The sequence below is a fragment of the Pelophylax lessonae genome, assembly GCF_965119305.1.
Source record: "Pelophylax lessonae genome assembly, chromosome: 2".
Lineage (NCBI taxonomy): Eukaryota > Metazoa > Chordata > Amphibia > Anura > Ranidae > Pelophylax > Pelophylax lessonae.
In genome coordinates this window covers 704,834,358-704,856,598 of record NC_138769.1, presented here as the reverse complement: position 1 = coordinate 704,856,598, position 22,241 = coordinate 704,834,358, and the positions used below count along the sequence as shown (strand labels likewise).

The 22,241-nt window shown below is 41.5% G+C and overlaps 1 protein-coding gene across 1 annotated transcript in view; it reads left to right on the top strand.

Annotated features, from left to right (window-relative positions):
• The first annotated feature begins 11,323 nt into the window (after positions 1-11,323).
• The window catches only part of LOC309546460 (retinal guanylyl cyclase 2-like), a 206,004-nt gene continuing 195,086 nt past the window's right edge, over positions 11,324-22,241 (top strand). The window contains exon 1 of the mRNA XM_082246169.1: positions 11,324-11,997. The gene's annotated coding sequence lies outside the window, so the exon portion shown is untranslated. The remainder of the gene's footprint in view (positions 11,998-22,241) is intronic.

Sequence of the window (22,241 nt, the reverse complement as noted above, 5' to 3'; positions counted from 1 at the left end):
AGGGTAGACAGTACAAATACAATACACTTCAATACAGTAGGAATCAGAGGACCCTGCTTGTTAGAGCTTACAATCTAAGAGGGACGGTCAAGAGATACAAGAGGTAATAACTGTGGGGGATGGGCTGATGGAGAAAATAAGAGTACAGTTGTTAGGTGGTTGCCAGATAGGTTTCTCTGAAGAGATGTGTTTTCAGGGATCGTCTGAAAGTAGACAAAGTTGTAGATAGTCGGATAGATGGGGGTAGAGCATTCCAGAGGATGGGAGAAGGTCGGGAGAAGTCCTGGAGGCGAGCATGGGAAGTGGTTACAAGGGAGCTAGAGAGCAGGAGGTCCTGGGAGGAACGAAGAGAACGAGTTGGTTGGTATTTTGAGACCAGATTAGTGATGTAGCTGGGCGCGAAGTTATGGATGGCTTTGTAGGTTATGGTTAGTAACTTGAATTTAATTCGTTGGTTGAGTGGCAGCCAATGGAGGGATTGGCAAAGAAGGGTGGCAGACACAGAGCGGTTTGCAAGGTGGATGAGCCTGGCAGCAGCGTTCATAATGGACTGAAGGGGGGATAGTCTTTTTAAAGGTAAACCAATGAGAATGGAGCTGCAGTAATCGAGACGAGAGATGACCAGGGAATGGATTAGAAGCTTTGTGGCATCATTGGTTAGGGAGGGACGTATCTTGGAGATGTTGCGGAGGTTGAGGCGGCAAGCTTTGGACAGTGACTGGATGTGTGGCTGAAAGGATAGTTCAGAGTCCAGGATTATACCTAGGATCTTGGCATGGGTGGCCGGGTTGATAGTTGTGCCGAGAAATCAGGGGAGGAGGACCGTGGGGGAGGAAATACCATGAGCTCGGTTTTGGATAGGTTGAGTTTGAGGAAGTGATGTGACATCCAGGCTATCCATGTGCATCCATGTGCAATCCCATTGAAATCCATTTCCTCACTATTTATCATACTTCTTATGTTTTGTACTCTTGATTGGGGTTACTCTTTAAGCCCCTTGTTTTTATTGATCGACCAATATCGTTTTTTTAACGCTGATACCGATATTTTGGTCATCTGATATCTGTATCGGCCAATATTGGCCGATATTTTCGGACATTAAAATGTTTTTTTTTTTTAATGTCTACAGGTACTCTTGTGGAGGGATCTGGGGGTCTAAAAGACCCCAAACCCCTCCTCTGCAATTAAAAGCATTCAAAAAGCTAAGTTTGGCTGTTTTGAATGCTGTAAGTTTTTTTAATTTGGCGCTGCCAGTACCCGGAAGTGATGTCATGTCATGACATCACTTCCGGGTACTCGGCGGCGCCAAATTCAAAGAAATGGAGACCCGGTCAGACGGCGGCGGTGAAGCTAGGATTCCTGGGTCTCTCGGTGGGACAGGAGACCCGGAAGAGCCGCGAAAGGTGGCGGGAGGGGGGACACTTCTCAGCCGCATCGGTTGTCATTACAAGACAGCCGACCATCAGCTATGGACACCGGTACCGGGGTGATGCCTCTAGCTGAAGGCATCACTCCGGTACAAGCACTTTCCTGAAATATCGGCAATATCGGTAGATCAAAAGGCCGATTCCGATATATCGGGGAAAGTGCATATCGGCCACCGCTATATCCGTGTTGCCGATAATCGGTCGATCACTACTTGTTTTATTCATGCTATATCTGGACTTAGTTTTATGCATTTTTGTTGTATCTATTGTATGTTCATAATAATAATAAAATATTTTGAACAAGAAAAAAATTAGAAAGTCCTCAATCACAAAGTTGAAAATCTAAAAATATATTGAGAAGCGATAAAACATAAGTGTCCATAATAATTGGATTTCATTCACTATCTATCCACCACACCACGTGCACAGGTGACACCTCTCTCCTTCAGATGTCCACTCACCAGATTTGATTGCCAAATATTTCCATGTTGGCGAAATTAAGCAATTACCACCTTTTGGGTTGATGGTGATCCACACTCAAGTGTCCACTCCTGATATTCCTTTACATTCTCCACTGTAATATTAAACCAGACACGGAAGCGGGGATTACATGTATCAGGGCTGATGAATAGGGATGATCGAACTTTTGAAAAGTTTGGTTCGGCCAGAACACCCGAACTTCCTGAAAGTTCGTTTCGGATTCCAGAACCCCATTGAAATCAATGGGACCCGAACTTCTGGAATGGAAAAACACAATTTTGAAGCCCTAAAACCCAATAAATGCCCCTAAAAAGTGCCTAGGGTTCTGGGTCATGCCCCAGGGACTATGAATCAGGCATAAAAATGAAATGAAAAAGAGATTTCTTTGTATTTAGTGTCTGGGGGGGGGGGGGGGGGTTCTAAAGAGTGTACCTGTGAAGTTTCAGCTCTGTAACATGTCCAGAACCAGAAAAAAAACTGATTATTTTTCTTAGAATTTCAGTAGCGCAGGGATGGTGTTACCCTCCTTTCCCAGCTGGGCGTTTTTGTTTCTTTTTGTTTCAGGCGTTTTTCAGGCGTTTTTTGAAGACGTTTGGAAGCAGGCATGACATCTGAACTTCTGTATAGGGGTATATATATATATATATATATATATATATGTATGTATATATATATATATATATATATATAAATATATGTATATATATATATATATATATATATATATATACACATATACATATACTGCACATAAAAAGTACAGTAAAAATGCAGGAAAGGGCACTGGGGGGGCATACTAATGTGAATTTATTTTGCAATGTATCAGTGTGTTTGGTGTGTTTTACTTTTTATATATTGTTCCTCCTGTGCGTAAGACTAACTTTATCCCCATCTTCAATGGAAGGATGGACATTTCACTGCTAGGTGAAGGTCAATCTCCTCTGTAGAGTTTGTAATTTGCTCTTTTGAGTTTATACTGTTAAATTCTGCTCCAGTAAAGTTGGCACCATTGTGAATGTGAAGACCTTGTGTGGACTTTCGTTATTTATTTTAACAGGGAATTACCCTTGGGCATGGATCTGTGTTGGGAACAAGGTGGGACACAAAGGGGTTGATTTACTAAAGGCAAATGGACTGTGCACTTTGCAAAGTGCAGTTGTACTCTGCAAGAGCAATTGCGCCAGAGCTTAGTAAATGAGCAGAAGCTTTGCTGACTTCCATCATCCAATCATGTGCATGTCATGTGTGTTTTTTTCAATTTTCCTTGCACGTGATTGGGTATTCTTTGCAAAGTGAAGCTTTAGCTCATTTACTAAGCTCTGGAGCAACTGCATTTACAGAGTGCACAGTCTATTTGCCTTTATTAAATCAACCCCAAAGTAATAAGGTAATTTCACTGTACAGTGATACTGCATTATCGGTTAGCCTATACCTTCCCCAGAGTTTCTAGAAGTGGAGTCTGTGTCTTGCCGCACCGTTAGTTAACCTTCCTAGCGGTATTCCCGAGTCGGGGTTAAATTTCAGTGCCAAAAGCAGTAACCCCGAGCCCCACTCGGGGTACCGCCAGGAAGATCGCTGGATCCTGGTAGAGGGGTTGCTTACCTTTTCCCCGGGATCCAGCGATGTATCTCGGCGGTGAGCGGCGGCGGAGCTTACTCCCGATGCTCTGTGTGCCCCGGCTTCCGTCTCCTGCGACGTGACATCCGCAGGGGGGGTGGAACCGGCGGCAAATTCAAAAAGTAAATGCACAAACACACTGATACACTATAATCCTATTGGATTACATTACTAAATAAAATAAATTGACCTTTGATTGCCCCCCAGTGCTTTCTCCATTGCACTTCCTGCATTTTTCCTGCACCTTGTGTCTGGACACTGCAGAGCGACCATGGCATCAAACAAGCGCGCCGCAACCTCAAAAGCGGTATATGACCTGCTGAGCGACAGCGATACAGAATCACTTGCAGAATGGAGTGACAGCGATTCGTGGGGAAGTTCGTCATCAGACGCAGAAAGCGATTTCAGCGATGAGCCTGCGACTGTGCCCAGCGATGTGCGGACTTGGTGCTCGATCGACTGCGGTACGGAGCACGTAACACCCCCCAAGGTTCCCGTTTACCCGAGCACCTGGTATCAAAGTGGATGTTGAGGATGACAACCCCTTGGCATACCTCCAACTCTTTTTGACCGATGAGGTTATTGAAAAGATTGTTGTGGAAACCAATCGGTACCAGGAGCAACAAGCTGCAGCGCATCAGCGGTTTTCAAGGAGCAGGATGTAGGAACCCGTGACCAAAGCGGATATCTGGAAATTTCTGGGCCTAATTATTCTGCAGGGAGTGGTGGGGAAACCCCTGCAGAAGTGGTTTTGGACCACCAACAAATTACTGGCCACTCCTTTTTTTGGCACGGTTATGTCGGAGTACAAATTTTCCCTCATTATGAGGTATTTGCACTTTACAAATAATGACGAATTTGACGAGACTTCTCATCCAGCTCTGAAGCTCAAAAAGATTTGGGACATTTATCAACTAATTTTGAAAAATTTCCAGGAGTCCTATGTCCCAGAAAGAGACATTTGTATAGACGAAAGTCTAATGGCCTATAAAGGGAGACTTAGCTGGATACAATATATTGCGTTCAAGCGAGCACGCTTTGGCATAAAGTCATTTATGCTGTGTGAATCCAGCTCTGGATATGTTTGGAATTCGGTCCTATACACCGGGAGAGGAACCAAATACAACGTAAGGTTCAGCAGCTATGGAATGGCAACCGCTTCTGTTCTGACGCTGATTGAGCCTCTGCTGAATCAGGGGTACTGTTTCACCACAGACAATTTCTATACATCCCCAGAACTGTTTGAGTTCCTTCTTCAGAACAAGACGGATGTGTATGGGACCGTCAGAGCAAACCGGCGTGACATGCCCCCCAGCTTTGCCAAGAAAAAGCTCAAGCCCGGAGAAATAGTTGCCTGGCAGAAAGGAAAAATGTTGGCACTGAGATGGCGCGACAAAAAAGATGTCTGCCTGATGAGTACCATCCACAACACCTCTACTGTCATGGTACATACAAAAGGGGGAAAAGATGTAATGAAACCACAACTGGTCCTGGATTATAACAACACCATGGGAGGTGTGGACAGAGCTGACCAGGCCATGACTTTCTATCGGACAATGCGGAAACAACAAAAAAAATTATAAAAAAATATTCAGGCACCTCCTGGAGCAGTGTTTGTGGAATGCATTCATTCTCCTAAAAAAGAAGAGTGACAGGCCTGTGGTTCATGCGGACTTTGTGTGGAAAATTGCTGAGCTCATATTTCTCAGGCACCAGACACCAACGGCTGTAAGTAGATCCGGACGCCGTGCTGCTGGTGTTGTGAACCCCGAACGTCTGACCGGTTGTCACTTTATGGACCACATTCCACCGACGGAAAAGAAGTCTGCACCCACAAGGATGTGTGTGGCTTGCTGTTCCAAACGTGACGACACTGGACGGAAAATCAGAAAAGAAACGCGGTACTACTGTCCAGACTGTGACGTTGGACTTTGTGCTGTACCCTGTTTCAAACTTTTCCACACCCGGGACGTTTATTGAAGCAATATGACCACTAATATTGCATCCTTTTTGGAAAAAAAAAAAATGTCAGTGTTTTTGATTACGTTATTTACTATAATTTATTGAATAAAAAGTGTTATTTTTTGGAAAAAAAAAGTGTTATTATTATTATATTATTATTTTTTTTTATTATTTATAGTTATTTATTATATTATAATTTAGGATTTTGTGTTTCAAACTTTATCATACCCGAGATGTTAGAAAGAAGAACGCACAGTAAAAAGAAATCATATATAAATACTTGGTTTTGGCTGCTCATTCTTAAGAATTACATGCAAAATAATGATACCGCTTTCAGCACCTAAAATCCGAAAGAATCATACCGCCAGGGAGGTTAAGGAAACCCTATGGAGCACATGAAAAGAAATTGCACATGGAACGCCCAATAGAAAATGTTCAATAGAAACCGCCCATCATTCAGCCCTTGTGTACGGCAGCCGGTCCAACAAGTGCAAAGGAGCATGACTAGAAAAGGTCTGCTGATCGGCACCCAATTATTACTCTCAGGCGGTGACTTAGAGCGCTGACAGGTGTGTTCTGGTGGTGGTGGTGGGGGCAGTGCCCCAGTGCCCCTGTCAAAACACAATAGGGGAGATCCCTGTACTAACATCAGATAGTTACTACAGCATACAGAAGCTCCTCCCAAGCTCTTCAGTTTTTTTTTTTTTTGTTTAGCCCCCCTGGGTTGCACAAAAAAAAAAAAACTGTTAGTGTGTACCAGGCTAAAGCCAAGAAACTAACCCCTAAATTGTGTTAAACACATGGCATCATGTACAGGATCCAAGAGCCTATTTAGATGGGACTGGTGCCAAGGGGGTGAGTTGTTCCCTTTAAAAGTTGTTAGAGGAGCAAAGGGGAGAGAGAGAGAGACACTGCCACTGGTATGCCCTAGTCTAATGTCATGGTGTCTGCAGAAGAGTTTGCAACTGCTCCATTAAACCTATACTGTTACAATGGGCATCATAGTCCCATTTAATAATGATTTCAGTTGCCTATATAAATGTCCTTTTACCTCCAGCGGGTGGAGGTCTGACGAAGGAGCTGAGCTCTGAAACATGTAACCGCCCACCACCCGCTCTATTGGACACCAGCCACTGCGTCCATACCCTGCCTTCAGGAAATCTCATGCCGACCAGGCTGAGACACAGACGAAAGGACGCATCTACAGGAAGCGGATCCATGAATGTCCCCATTGCAACCACTCAGCACAGCGGATAGGAAGACTCCAGACAGATCTTTGCTATGCCCATGTCATATTTACCAAATGTGAGTGCTTTTATACTTTTAACCTAATAAATACTCAGAGCCTACTGCACTTAGAGGCGCCTTGTCTTTTTATCTTTATCATAGTCAACACCTTGTGTGAACTTCTAATAATTGCTTTAACAGGGAAGTACTCTTGGGCATGGATTTGTGTTTGTGTTGGCAAACGAGCCATACAGTGAAACTGTATTTGCAGTTTTTGCTAGGCTGGACCTTCCTCAAAGTTTATAGAAATTAAGTCTGTGACTTGCTGCTCCATTGGTTACAGAAACTAAGGGGAGCCCATGCAAAGGAATTGCAGAGTGCCATGTGGGTAGCCTGAGCAAAGCAAGGAATAAGTTCATCTTTTTCCATCTCTGCTACACATCACATGGCCTCACCAACAGGATAGGACAGAATTGGATGGGACCAGTGCCAAGAGGAGAAGGTTTGACCTCTAAAGGGGGAGACAGATGCTGCCACTTGCAGGCATACTTGTATGGTATGATGTCTGTGGAAAAGCCCCATGAAGTTGTGGAGGACTGTCTGAATACTGGCCTCAGGTTCGAACCGGTCAATGACCCAGCCTATTGCCTGAAGAGCACTGTTGGAGATATGTGGCCTGTGTGCCCAGGATGCACCTGGATCACAGTGGAGTTAACCCCTTGTCAGAGATGCTGGATGTTCCTGCACTAGCTCATCCTAGAGTGATTTGGGCCCAAGGACCTCCATCTGGACTGCATATTTCTACAGCTGAGTGGACTGAAGATCTGGTGGTAACTTCCTGTCCTGACACATTCTTTCTAGGAGGGCTGTGGGGTGTCTTCCCTTTTTCCTTTGGAGTCCCATGGAGGCCTGCCGGCCTCCAAAGACAACAGTATGTTTGGGACCCTGAACATCAACCCCAGTTTCGAGAGCAAGGAAAGAGTTATTCAATTGTGGTCTTGGCTTCATAACAAATCTTAAAACCAAACTCTCGAAATTGAACTGTCCAATGGTCATTAGGCAAGTTTCTCAGATGTTCTTTCCTCAACCGCATCTTGCCAAGTCCTCCAGCAATATGCTGTTTCAAGCAGTTTCCTTCCCCTGTATTGCTTATTTCCTGCCACGGGGGGTCATTGAATCTTGGGCGTTCCTTATATTCATGGGCACCGATCCTCTGACTGCCCCCATGTAGTTCTCACGCCTGTGAGAGGATCCTGTTGGCCAGAAGTGTTGCTAGTGTTGCTGCCACCAATTGTCCACGTCATGCATGCAGTGTGATAGACACCCAAAGAAGGATTCTGCTGAATGTAAACAGAGGAGAGGACTCAGGATTCATATGTCAGGTCATTGCAGCTTTAGGTAAGTAAAAAAGACAATTGAATATTTTTTTTTCTATTATGCCAGTGATCAGCTAGAGGGGGTTGGTGGATGGGTGTTTTTTTTTTGGGCTTTAATTTTCTCTCTCTCTCTTTTTTTCTTTGTTTAATCACTCTATGAGGATATGTAGAAGCCAAAGGTACTTCTTGACATCTTATGATAATTGTTTTATATAATTCCTTGAAATTGTAATAAACCATACGTTTTTAATCACTTTCAACAGCTGACTTTCTGAGTATGCAGCTTCTTTATCTTTTAATCCTTGCTTATGGTGTTGTTTAAGCTGGAACCATGACCGCTGCTTCTGTTTCAGGGTGGCTCCTTTCTATGGAGCCACCATTGCACAGAGCAGAGCAGCCCAGATCCTCCTCTTCTCAGGTCCCCCACCCCTGGCACTCCTCCTCTTCGGCGAGTGCCCACCATAGGAAGCCTCTTCTATAGACACAGACAGCGGGGCTCAGTCCCACCTCTGCTCCTGATCCTGATAGGATTTTATTGACAGCAACAGGAGCCAATGGCTCCCATTGCTATCAACCTGCCCTGTGAGGAGAGAGAGAACCGAGAGAGCTGCTGCTCTCATGCACAGCACTGGCTCATTCACAGTGCCATTGCTGACAATAGGGTGTGACTTGTCATGCGATTTGACCTGGATATACTAAAAGTGGGGGATGGGGGATAGAGCGCTTCTGGGAAGTGATATAGGTAAAAACTAAATACTTAAGTGGAACTCCAATAAAAGTGTATAAAATGTGAAACTAAAATACATTAAATTCATATGTAAATTAATCCAGCTAGTGTAAAGTGCATTAGTGTATTCAATAAATAAAGTGGATAAACCAAATTTCATCAAATACCATCGGGTATATAGTGCATTAGTGTGATCAATAAATAAATATATAAAGGTAATAAAATCACTCTTATGCCAATAAATATAGTGTAAAAATAATCAAACGACAGGTAAAAGTGTACAGTGCATTATAAAGTTCATATGTTCAAATGAGTAAGGTATAGGAATAAATTAAGTGACAAGTAAAGTGTTCAGTGCGTTAATCAATATTGTGCATATAATCATAAAGTCCTTTAACAGATGCCCCAGGTGGCCCAAATACTACAAAGGTGAGAAATAAGTGTTCCAATAATATATCCGAGCAAAAGTAATTCCTTATATGGTATTAGCCCTCCACCATACACCGTGTGAAAATAATGGGGCGCTTCTTCTCGCTTGTGTACCCCTCTGGGTGTGCTAATCGCTCACCTCCATATCTTATATCATGCGCCTTGCAAACAATTTCCAGGGCTCCTCTCCACTCCTTCCCTGCTTACAGTGAATGGTAGTAATCGATCCACCTCAAATCCCTGTACTTTCCAGTAGTCACCGAATCTCAGGAATAAAGGGCTCACAATAGTGCAATATTGTTGTATAAATTCAGTTTATTGTACTAGATTAAAAAGACTTACATTTGTCTCTCAAGAATTAAGCCTTAGAGTAGCAACAAGCTCCTGATCCTGATAGGATTTTATTGACAGCAACAGGAGCCAATGGCTCCCATTGCTATCAACCTGCCCTGTGAGGAGAGAGAGAACCGAGAGAGCTGCTGCTCTCATGCACAGCACTGGCTCGTTCACACTGAGTGCTGCTTTGAAATAACGTAACTTCTGGTGCGACTTGGAAGACATCTGTGCAGCTTCATGCACAGATGTCTATGCAAGTCACACCTTGAAATCGCCAAAAGTAGTGCAGCAACTACTTTTTCAAATTGATGAGGCACCGATTTAAACAGTGCCATTGCTGACAATAGGGTTTGACTTGTCATGCGATTTGATCTGGATATGCTGCTTCAATTTGAACGAGGGCTCATGCATAGAATGCATTAGGGAGGAAGTAAAGTCTTTTTTTGTAATTGTACCTACAGGTAAGCCTATAATAAGGCTTACCTGTATGTACTGTGAATAACTCCCAAACTTGCACAGTTTAGGAGATACTCAGAGCACATGCAGCCGATTACATCATTGAAGCATGCGCTCTGAAGGTCCAGCTTACCGTGCCGGGCCTTCAGAGCCCGTGCCATAAACGATGGCTCCTGCGCATATGGGCGGAAGTGGCGCCATCACGGTTCCGGCCAGAGCCTGGGAACCCAGAAGAAACACCGGGGAAGATGTCAGCTGTCTCAGCGATGTGAAGGCGCCGCTGGAGGGCTTCGTTCTGAGGTAAGTATTTTATAATGAGCTAGTATACGATGCATACTAGCTCATTATCCCTTTTATTACAGGGGTTTTTTCTTTGCTTTTTTTTTTCTCGAGGTTTACAACCACTTTAAGGTTAAAAAAAACTTTAACTTTTAGTACCATTTCAATACAGTTTTTAGGAGTAGAATTTTGATGGAGTGGTGATGGGGCAGATGGCAGGATACCACATTCTGAATAAGTCAGAATTGTGAACAATTTTGAGGTACCCAAGGACTACACAACAATTCTATCCAAAAGAACAAAAAATAAATCAATCTAAAATCAAAACATATACTTTTTTTTTTTAAATTCCAGTAATTATTTCTTTCTTTTAAAAAAAAAAAAAAAAAATTATAATATTTGGAACTTTATTTAGGTCTGTATTTTGAATTTAGATGATGTGCATTTTGCATTTTTGGATAACAAAATTGTTGTGCAGTCCTTGAGTATCTCAAAAACTCTAAAAAAAAAAAAAATGATATTGTTCACAGTTTTTTATGAGCACAAAATAATTTAAAAAAGAACAGCTTTAAATAAATATAAACAACTAGAATACCTTTTATTTTTTTTAACATAAGTCATATTTCTATCAAGTTCAAAAAGACAAAATAAAGCAAATATTTGTGTTAATTATAAGAACTAATTTTCAGATACTTTAGTCATAACAGCTGTCCTTGTAGTTGCTCAGCTCTAATTAATTTATTTAAATGCTTCATGTGTAATGTTTTCTCTATAAAAAAAAAAAAAATGAAGTGATCATGGTTTGCTGTCACTGATCACCTCCTGATAGTCTCTTTTTAGCTTTGTCTGTAGAATGCACATCTGCTCCTCCAAAGCCAGTTTTGTACACGTTGATGTTTTGTATGAGGCTTTTCGAGCAATAGAGAGGAATACATATAGCAGGGAAGAGTTTAAGGTGTGAGAGACACACAGCATCAACAATCTTCTTATGGAGCTTCCTACACAAAGCAGGGATTAAACACACTCACAGCTCCAAGTAAGCCGTGTGCCTGACCTAGAGGTTACACTTATGAAAACGGCAGCAGATACATTTCAACCATTTGAATTATAAAACAATTTTGAACTGGGAATTATACAAACATCAAAACAAATCGGCTTTCGTCACTTAGAGGGATTCTGCTGGGCTGGAACGAATTACGAACGGTTAAAAAATTGTTTTACCACCACCGTACATTTCGGAAGAAGTGGTGAAATGTAATATTTAATAATACGGATCGATATTAACTTTTTATATTGAGAAGTATATATTTTTGCAATGTTACTTTGGTTCTGGTGCACTTCCTTTCATGGCTGGAGCATTGACCCTTTGGTATGGAATTTGCTGACAACTTAATTGAAGATAAAGAAGATAAGACACTGAGTGGATACAGGACACCGGAGAAAGGACCAGGTCTTCGTGTTTGGTTCCTGAAGCTACGGAATAGTCATTGGTTAAGGACATGAAAGGGAATGTTGTCCAGACAAAAGGATCTATGACTAAATTTGCAAGGAGTTGTCCATGGTGCTGAAAGTTTGGTCCCTTGAGGAGACCGAGAAGACATCAATGACAGATTGTGGCTGTTCTGCTCTGCACTTTACCTAAAATGTCCTACCTACAAAATTCATAATGGGCCCTTGAATGGTAAGTTAACCCAATCCCAAATTGCGTCAAAGTGTATTTATCTTTTAACCACTATAAAACAATTATAAATGGGTTATAAAATACACTTGCTTGGTTTACATGTTTTGTTAAGGTTTTAAAATTGATCAGTATTTCATCAAAAAATAAGCAAAAGATATATAAAACTGTATTTATTTGCTGATGTTTAGTAAACTGGTGAAAATGAATGGATATTATTTATCCTGTTTTTTTTTTCTAGAAAATTAGTCATTATAAATTGTTTTTCATATTATTAATTTCAGCTTAAATTATGAGTGAATATTAGCAGCTTGAATTATTATGGATCTTTCATATGCACTTCAAATCTGTCCAATGTTTTTTACAATACAGAATCGCAACTATAGTTTTAATTGAATATTTCATCCATTAGCCGATAAAGACATTCTATTTTATAAGATCACTATAAATCCTCTTAGTAGAATATCTAATAATTTACGTAGCTATGACACAGGGGTTGAATTGCTAAAACTGGAGTGAGCAAAATCTGCATGGTAGCCAATCAGCTTCTAACTTCAGCTTGTTCAATTAAGCTATGACAAAAAATATTGGAATCTGATTGGTTTCTACGCAGAGCTGCACCAGATTTTGCACACTCCAGTTTTAGTAAATCAACCCCATAGTCTCTAGAATTTCACAGTGTACATGGTATTATTCCATCAGTCAGTGCTCTATAGAAGGTTCAGCTCTAATACCCATACCATGGTCTTGGAGACACAAGCACTAGGGCCAGGTGGAAGATGATTAGCCTCCCACTATATATTTAGATGGCAGAATGAAACCAAGATACCAGAAGAACATAAAAAAAAAACAATTATACAAGGATCCTGGGGTAATTGAACTCAAGACTCCAGTGCTGTATGGAAGCAGTCGCAATAATTAATTTACAGAATATCTTCGGTTTCCTGAGGCATATAGTACCAGGGGTCTTAGTTGGAAATGGTGAGGGTGGGTGGAGTAGAAATTGATCGTGTCTGGGAGTGTCATGTGACTTGGAAAGATGCATCACAAAGGAAGGTGACTTTGTAGAAAAGTGATGTAATTTGTTTTTGAAATTCATAACAAAAAGAACGCTCGTATATGTAAAGCCAAAAATGTTTTATATTTGTTCTGAATAGCGACTCCAATGCTGTACAGAAGCAGTCCCAATAAATAATTTACAGAAAATCTTCAGTTTCCTGAGGCATATAGTACGAAGGGGTCTTCAAAAAGTTTTTATTTTCGTTGGAAACGGTGAGGGTGGGTGGAGTAGGAATTGATCGTGTCTGAGAGTGTCATGTGACTTGGAAAGATGCATCACAAAGAAAGGTGACTTTGTAGAAAAGTGATATAATTTATTGAAAGAGTTTTAAAAAGTGCAGACATTTTTTGAAGAACCCTCATATATTTAAAGCCAAACATTTTTTATATTTGTTATGAATAGAGACTCCAATGTTGTACGGAAGCAGTCCCAATAATGAATCTACAGAACATCTTACGTTTCCTGAGGCATATAGTACGAGGGATCTTCAAAAAGTTTTTATAGTCGTTGGAAAAGGTGAGGGCAGGTGGAATAGAAATCGATGGTGTCTGAGAGTTTCATGTAACTGGGAAAAATGCATCGTAAAGGAAGGTGACTTTGTAGAAAAGTGATGTAATTTGTTTTTGATATTCTTAATAAAAAGAGTTTTAAAAACTGCAGACATTTTTTGAAGTACCCTCATACATGTAAAGCCAAAAATGTTTTATATTTTTTCTGAATAGCGACTCCAATGCTGTACGGAAGCAGTCCCAATAATTCATTTACAGAAAATCTTCAGTTTCCTGAGGCATATAGTAAAGGGGTCTTCAAAAAGTTTTTGTTTTCATTGGAAACGGTGAGGGTGGGTGGAGTAGAAATTGATTGTGTCATGTAACTTGGAAAGATGCATCATAAAGAAAGGTGACTTTGTAGAAAAGTAATGTAATTTATTTAAAGAGTTTTAAAAAGTGCAGACATTTTTTGAAGAACCCTCATATATATAAAGCCAAACATTTTTTATTATGAATAGAGACTCCATTGCTGTACGGAAGCAGTCCCAATAATTAATCTACAGAACATCTTCAGTTTCCTGAGGCATATAGTACGAGGGGTCTTCAAAAAGTTTTTATTTTCGTTGGAAACGGTGAGGGTGGGTGGAGTAGAAATCGATGGTGTCTGAGAGTTTCATGTAACTTGGAAAAATGCATTGCAAAGAAAGGTGACTTTGTAGAAAAGTGATGTCATTTGTTTTTGATATTCTTAATAAAAAGAGTTTTAAAAAGTGCAGACATTTTTTGAAGAACCCTCATATATGTAAAGCCAATTTATTGTTTTTATTTGTTATGAATAGAGGGTGCAAAGGATAGAATCCATCAGTTTGCTGTCTGTGTCCCTGTTTGGGAATATCACCCTTACATTGGATTTGTTAACCATTGTCCTGGGTACAGAAGGAATGGAAACATTTTTGAGTTGTCACAATAAAAAGAGATGAGGGGAAATCTTTCAGTGGTAAAGTTTGTTCTGATGACAACTGTTCAAGAATATTTACTCACTTTGGAGAGATTTCCTCTTTCTTCCTGCTGTGTCTCTGACACAGGAAGTAAAGGGTTTAGTGTGAAACGCATCACCTGTCTTTGATCCGTGCCTCTGTACCATCTGCTGTGGAATTTTATCCTCTTTTCAATAAATATTTGCATTGGAGTGTGGCTGTCCAGACATACTTTTTATTCTATATGGCTTGCACCCTGCACCTGTGCTGTTACTGTCAGGATTTTTGAAGGCATTTCCACCTGGTGTGGTCTGTAAAGGGCAATCGTCCCGATAAGACACAGAAAGGGGAAAAAAAATGAACCATTCCATACTCTATCCAAAAAAGTTTAAGCAATTCACACACTTTAAAGAATATTTAGAATCTATAGATTATATAAAATAAATGAATACATGTAAAACTTTTAACATAATTTGCCCTCTTAAGGAATATCCAGGGACGTAACTACTGGGGTTGCAGGGGTTGCAATTGCAACTGGGCCACATGGTCCAGGGGGCCTGTGCAGCTCTACTGTAAACCTGAATAGTAGGGGCGGTAGGGGCAGCATGTAGAGAAATCACTGTCCTCTTTTTTCCTCCTGTAGCTGCAAGAGGAAAATGGAGGCGATTGGTTCCTCTGTATGCTGCACCCGCCACTCCTCCTATCCAGTTCACTTGTGTTTTGCTGTCTCTGGGCCCCTGTGTGCTCCCCTGCCCCCCCCCCCCCCCCTCACCCCCACTGTGCTCCCTTTTCTGAATGGACAGAGTCTTAGTCAGTGACATTGTAAAAAAATAAAATAAAATGATAAAAAATAATACAATTAAAATACAAAAAAAAAATATCTACCGACACCAGTGGGTTAACTTCCAGGATCGCAAAAGTCACACTTGCAACTGGGCCCTGCCATTCCACCGCCAAGATGGCAGGAAGGGGGCCCACTGCAGAACTTTTGAAAGGGTCCTGCAGCGGGACCGTAATAAATGGCCCCGCAACGAGAGTAAAGGGCAACAGGATCAGTGGGAAGAGTCCCAGGCTTGAAGGGAAGGGCCCCGACCAGGGGTCCGGGGGGTCCTTCATGGTTTCTTGCACCGGGGCCCTGAAGGTTCTAGTTTCGCCTCTGGGAATATTACACAATTATCTTTTAATTCTATGGCTGAACATTTCCAAGTATGCATAAGAACTGTTTCCTTATGACTAAATGTGCCTTTAATATGATATATATAAAGGTTATCTTCATGCTTTTCCGTCCCTTAATGACTTCCTTTTAATGAAGACAAAACTGGTAGCTAGTGAAGAAGAATAATTGTAAGAGAGGATACAGAGAAGTACAGGAAAGATAATTAAGTCACTGAGACATTACTCTGTTGCTTACATTTTTAATAAAATCTTATGGGGTTGAGCTTTTACATTCTGAATGTTGATGAATATGGGAACAAGGACATGTGACATCACTTGGGCTTGGACTAGGCATATGGCAACTCTGGCACACACATCCTCGTGACTTCTATCAAAGTAATTTTATGCACTGGCTGCTATCACCTAAATTCCCCTTCACTCTCAGTGGGAAGAGGTGCCACTCCTAAATAATTATTAATTAGTGTTTTTTTGTTTTTCTCACTCACCATCAGTGCCGGTTCACACTAGGGCGACCTGTGAGGCGACCTGGTCGCCTCACAGGTTGCCGCAGGTCGCATCCCATAGGGAAGCTGCGGACCCGTTCTGATAGGAGCGACACAAGTCGCTCCGACCTAGAAAAAGGGTCCGGAGCTTCTTTGGGGCGACCAGGAGGCGACCTCCATAGACTTCAATGTTATGAAGTCCGTGGCGGCCGCTCCGAGGTCGCGGCGCGCTGCTCGCACCGCGATCTCGGAGGTCGCCCCTCCAAGTAGCGTCGCGGTAATGTGAACCGGCGCTCACAGTCTTTTGGTTTTGAGTTTGGTTTATTTGTATATTCTCAATAAATAATTATATCCTATTTATTCTTTTAAAGCAATACTAAAGCAAAAAAAAAAAAAAATAACAAACATGTTATACTCATCTTCTCTGTGTAATGGTTTTACACAGAACAGCCCCAATCCTCCTCTTCTCGGGTCCCTGCCGACACTCTTGGCTCCTCTTTCCTGCTGAGTGCCCCATAGCAAGCGGCTTGCTATGGGGCCACTCATGCATTCTCGCTCCTGAGCCGCGCTATGTGTGTCCATTTACACACAGAATGGGGTTAAGCCCCACCCCTCACTTACTGCTCATAGAGGCTGTTGTGTCTGAACCAATGACGAGGGAGAGAGCCAGGAGAGCAGCAGGATTTGGCTCAGGTAAGTATTAGGGAGGGTTTTTTGAGGGGGGTTTACACACAGAAGGTTTTTGACCTTCATGCATAGAAGGTAAACAACATTCAGCCTTTAGAACCACTTTAATGCACAAAGAAAAATAAAAACAAAAAGTAACAAATAAAACAGCTGAATAGGGGAAAAAATAGCCAATGCATAATGTGTTGCAGGAATGAGATAAAGTTACTAAGTGTGTTGACTAAAATAAATAGTGACCGGGACTGAGGCCATGGCATTAGTCACAACTGTCATCAATAGAGGATCTTGTTGGACTGACATTTATAAAGAGCCATAGGCTGTTTCAGGACTATGATTTTTGCTAGTAATGCTTTCAGAACAAGATTGAACCTAAAGTGCACAGAGGCCTAGGTCAGTTATGAGTTTAGGCCTTGAACCCAAAGTGCACAGAGGCCTAGGTTAGTTATGAGTTTGGGCCTTGAACCTAAAGTGCACAGAGACCTAGGTTAGTTATGAGTTTGGGCCTTGAACCTAAAGTGCACAGAGGCCTAGGTTAGTTATGAGTTTAGGCCTTGAACCCAAAGTGCACAGAGGCCTAGGTTAGTTATGAGTTTAGGCATTGAACCTAAAGTGCACAGAGGCCTAGGTTAGTTATGAGTTTTGGCCTTCATACAATGAAAGAGCTCAGTATCAGTGCACAACTGTGGCAGTAATTCCCCTGAATGTTGAACAAGATGAAAACACTCTCTTGTATGGGACTATATTGGCAAATTTAGTTGATTAAACATTATTAGACCATTTTAAAACTAATTAGGAAAGATTGTATATATCAGATTATTTAAAAATTCCAAATTTTATTTACAAACATACAAAAATTACCAGTATACAAATAATGCAAAAGTAAAAAGTTACATAAGATCAAACCATTCCTGCTAGAGGACAATTATGGTTGTTGGCGATAAAGGCTCAGTTCAGTTGCGACCAGTGGTAAATTTAAAGACATCAGGCAACAAACTGCTATTCATCAAATATCTAGTACATCAGTTTATATTGGACATTTATGCAACATAACACATAGAATAAATATATATATATATATATATATATATATATATATATATATAAAGAGAGAGCGAGAGAGAGAGAGAACTTCACTGCACCTCTCTCCAACATGTCCGCAGCCACAGGACCAACAAGTCCACCATCCACTGTATAGTGATCAGTACAAGAGTCTTTGCGGAAATTTTTCTCCAATTAGGAAAACTCTTCCCACTAGATAATTTTCCTATTCGAAATTCTATTGAAATATATATATATATATGTATCTCCATAATATAAAGGCAAAACCTCCCAATCCTCATCTAATAGGGAAATGTATATGAAGGATCCATACCTCTCAGTTTAATAATAATAATAATGATGATCTGCAAAGAGAAGCACCCCTTTAAAGGAAGCGGGTCTGACTCATTCAGAGGTAAATGTGAGCATATATTTCTTCCATTCAGCCCTTAAAGCAAAGGAGAGAAGAAAGCCCACATAATATAATATCTTCCTACCAAAGGTGAAGCCATGTCACAGTATAATATGTGCAGAAAATCCTTAGGAGGGTCCTCCCTCAGGAATCTTCTTTAGGAAGAGAAATCGGCGAGTCCATTTGGCAATATTGTACTGTGACATGGTCTCACGTAACCAATCAGACCCCCTGACTAACCACAACTGTGCTGAAGAAAATCTAAAGAGGTGGGTAGGTACGTATTTGACAGTTTAACACATTAGACCAGGTATTCAAGTAATAAAGGGAAAGACCCTTGTATCCGTGTAACTTTTTTTTTTTACCAACAAGTTCATAGCTATTCTTACCTGGTATTATTATTATTATTATTATTATTTTTTTTTGTAGTTTTTTTTTTTTTTTTTACATAAACCTGTAAACTTTTAAAAATTAGGACACCCCCAAAATACCTTCTATTACCTTTATTAGAAAACTTTCCTCTGCAGCCTGTCTTAAACTAGTATAACTCTTTTTGAAAAAGGACGGCCCAGACTTTCGTGCTAAGGTCCACTAACCACCCTCTACCTGTCAGTGACTCAGTGATTAATAAGTGGTTAATGAGGGCACTCTGATTGGATAGCAGAATGGTAATTAGTAGGGCTTAGTGCAGAAGTCACCAATGCTCCATAACCAGTGCACCAATGCTCCATAAAAAGTGAAACCAAACTGAAGACAGCTACTTACTATTTGGGTTTGTGCAGGTATCTCAACTTCAACGTTTAATTTGTAGAATTCAGCTATGAAGGATTTATATGTATGCCCTTATATAGCTTTTTTTTCACTACTAGGATTGAGTGAATGGTTTTTGCAAAATTGATTTTGCTGCAAAGTTACAGGTTTTGGCAATTTTGCCAAAGGGGAGACTCGTAATTACACTTATTCAGCTTCTTAGGTGAAACCTGGTTGGCCTCTAATATCTACAGTATCTCACAAAAGTTAGTACACCCCTCACATTTTTGTAAATATTTTATTATATCTTTTCATGTGAGAGCACTGAAGAAATGACACTTTGCTACAATGTAAAGTAGTGAGTGTACAGCTTGTATAACAGTGTAAATTTGCTGTCCCCTCAAAATAACTCAACACACAGCCATTAATATCTAAACCGCTAGAAAAAAAGTGAGTACACCCCTAAGTGATAATGTCCAAATTGGGCCCAAAGTGTCAAGGTTTTGTGTGGCCACCATTATTTTCCAGCACTGCCTTAACCCTCTAGGGAATGGAGTTCACCAGAGCTTCACAGGTTGCCACTGGAGTCCTCTTCCACTCCTCCATGATGACATCACGGAGCTGGTGGATGTTAGAGACCTTGAACTCCTCCATCTTCTATTTGAGGATGCCCCACAGATGCTCAATAGGGTTTAGGTCTGGAGACATGCTTGGCCAGTCCATCACCTTTACCCTCAGCTTCTTTAGCAAGGCAGTGGCCATCGTGGAGGTGTTTTTGGGGGTCGTTATCATGTTGGAATACTGCCCTGTGGCCCAGGGAGGGGATGATGCTCGGTCAGTATGTCACAGTACATGTTGGCATTCATGGTTCCCTCAATGAACTGTAGCTCCCCCAGTGCCAGTAGCTTGACTGTAGGCAAGACACACTTGTCTTTGTGCTCCTCACCTGGTTGCAGCCACACACACTTGACACCATCTGAACCAAATAAGTTTATCTTGGTCTCATCAGACCACAGGTCATGGTTCCAGTAATCCATGTCCTTAGTCTGCTTGTCTTCAGCAAACTATTTGCGGGCTTTCTTGTGCATCATCTTTAGAAGAGGCTTCCTTCTGGAACAACAGCCATGCAGACCAATTTGATGCAGTGTGCGGCGTATAGTCTGAACACTGATAGGCTGACCCCCACCCCTTTAACCTCTGCAGCAATGCTGGCAGCACTCATACGTCTATTTCCCAAAGACAACCTCTGGATATGATGCTGAGCACGTGCACTCAACTTCTTTGGTCAACCATGGTGAGGCCTGTTCTGAGTGGAACCTGTCCTGTTAAACCACTGTATGGTCTTGGCCACCATGCTGCAGCTCAGTTTCAGGGTTTTGGCAATCTTCTTATAGCCTAGGCCATCTTTATGTAGAGCAACAATTCTTTTTTTCAGATCCTCAGACAGTTCTTTGCCATGAGGGGCCATGTTGAACTTCAAGTGACCAGTATAAGAGATTGAGAGCGATACCACCAAATTTAACACACCTGCTCCCCATTCACACCTGAAACCTTGTAACACTAACGAGTCACATGACACTGGGAAGGGAAAATGGCTAATTGGGCACAATTTGGACATTTTCACTTAGGGGTGTACTCACTTTTGCCAGCGGTTTAGACATTAATGGCTGTGTGTTGAGTTATTTTGAGGGGACAGCAACAAATACTGTCTAAGCGATCCGACCAGAAATGGAAGCACATACCTGAAAAATCAGGTTCTCCGACCCCGCCCCCCTCCCAAATGTTAAAGAGTAGGGGAGGAGAATGCAAATATGCAGAACTTCCACTTTTGAGTGAAGTTCCACTTTAAAGGAGCTTCCATAACCCTCAGGAATTATTTAACCACTTCCCAACTGTGCTATAGCCAAAAGACCGCTACAGCACGGTCATCCAGTTCTGGGAGGGTGTCCATAGACCCCCGCACATCTCCTGCAGCATGCATCAGGCATGCTCTGTGACCGCTGATTACATATCGGGGTAAAGGGCCAATCACAGCAACCTTTTACCATGTGATCAGCTGTGTCCAATCACTATTGACCACATGTAAACAGACTTGCCGGTTATCGGCAGTCTTTTCCTCCCAGTCTGTGTCTGTGGGAGGAAAGGAGAGCTGTTACCCGGCAAGCCTGTCAGCACATTGTTTACACTAATAATCAGGGCTCTGATCATCAGTGCCCTGATTATCAGTGCAGCCCCATCAGTGCCCATCAGTGCAGCCTCTTAGTGCCCATCAGTGATGCCTATCAGTGCCCATCAATGCTGCCTATCAGTGCCTCATCCTCAATGCCCATCACTGCCACCTCTCAGTGCAGTCTCATCAGCGCCTCTTCATTAGCAGCCATTAGCGCCACCTCATCAATGCCCATTAGTGCTGCCTCATCAGGGCCCATCAGTGCTGCCTCAATAGTGCCCATCAGTGCAGCCTATCAGTGCCCATCAGTGTATCCTCATCAGCGCACATCTTTGGAGGAGAAAAATTAATTATTTGCAAAATTATATAACAGAAACTATGAAAAACTCTTTAAAAAAAAAAAAAAAAAAAAATCTGTCTTTTTTTGTTTTTTTGTTGTTTAGCAAAAAATAAAAATTCCAGTGGTGAGTAAAAACTACCAAAGAAAAGGTCTACCTGTCTCAAAAAAAGGATAAATATGTCATATGTGAATATGTCATATGTGTATAGCAGCCTTTCTCAACCTTTTCAACACAGAGGAACCCTTGAAATAAATTTCTGGTCTCGGGGAACCTCTGCTAAAAATGAAAAATATACAACTCATGAAACATTAGTGTGACAGTCAGACAGACAGTGACTTGTCATCATTGGGAAGAATTACCCCCTTACAGATAGCTAAAAGGAACAATCGTGTCATTGGAAACCTATTTGAGAGGCATCAATTTCCCATTGCTCAAGGAACCCCTGGCAACCTCAGGAGGAACCCTAGGGTTCCACGGAACCCTGGTTGAGAAACCCTGCAATTGTCATTCAAAAATTGGCTTGGGCAGAAAGGGGGTGAAAGTGCCCAGTAGGCGAGTGGTTAAAGCCTATTGCACCTTTAAAACCACTGAAACCTAAGTTCATTTTTCTTGTCACTTTGATTCAATGACTGTGGACAAAATGGCAACATTTTGTGGAAAATC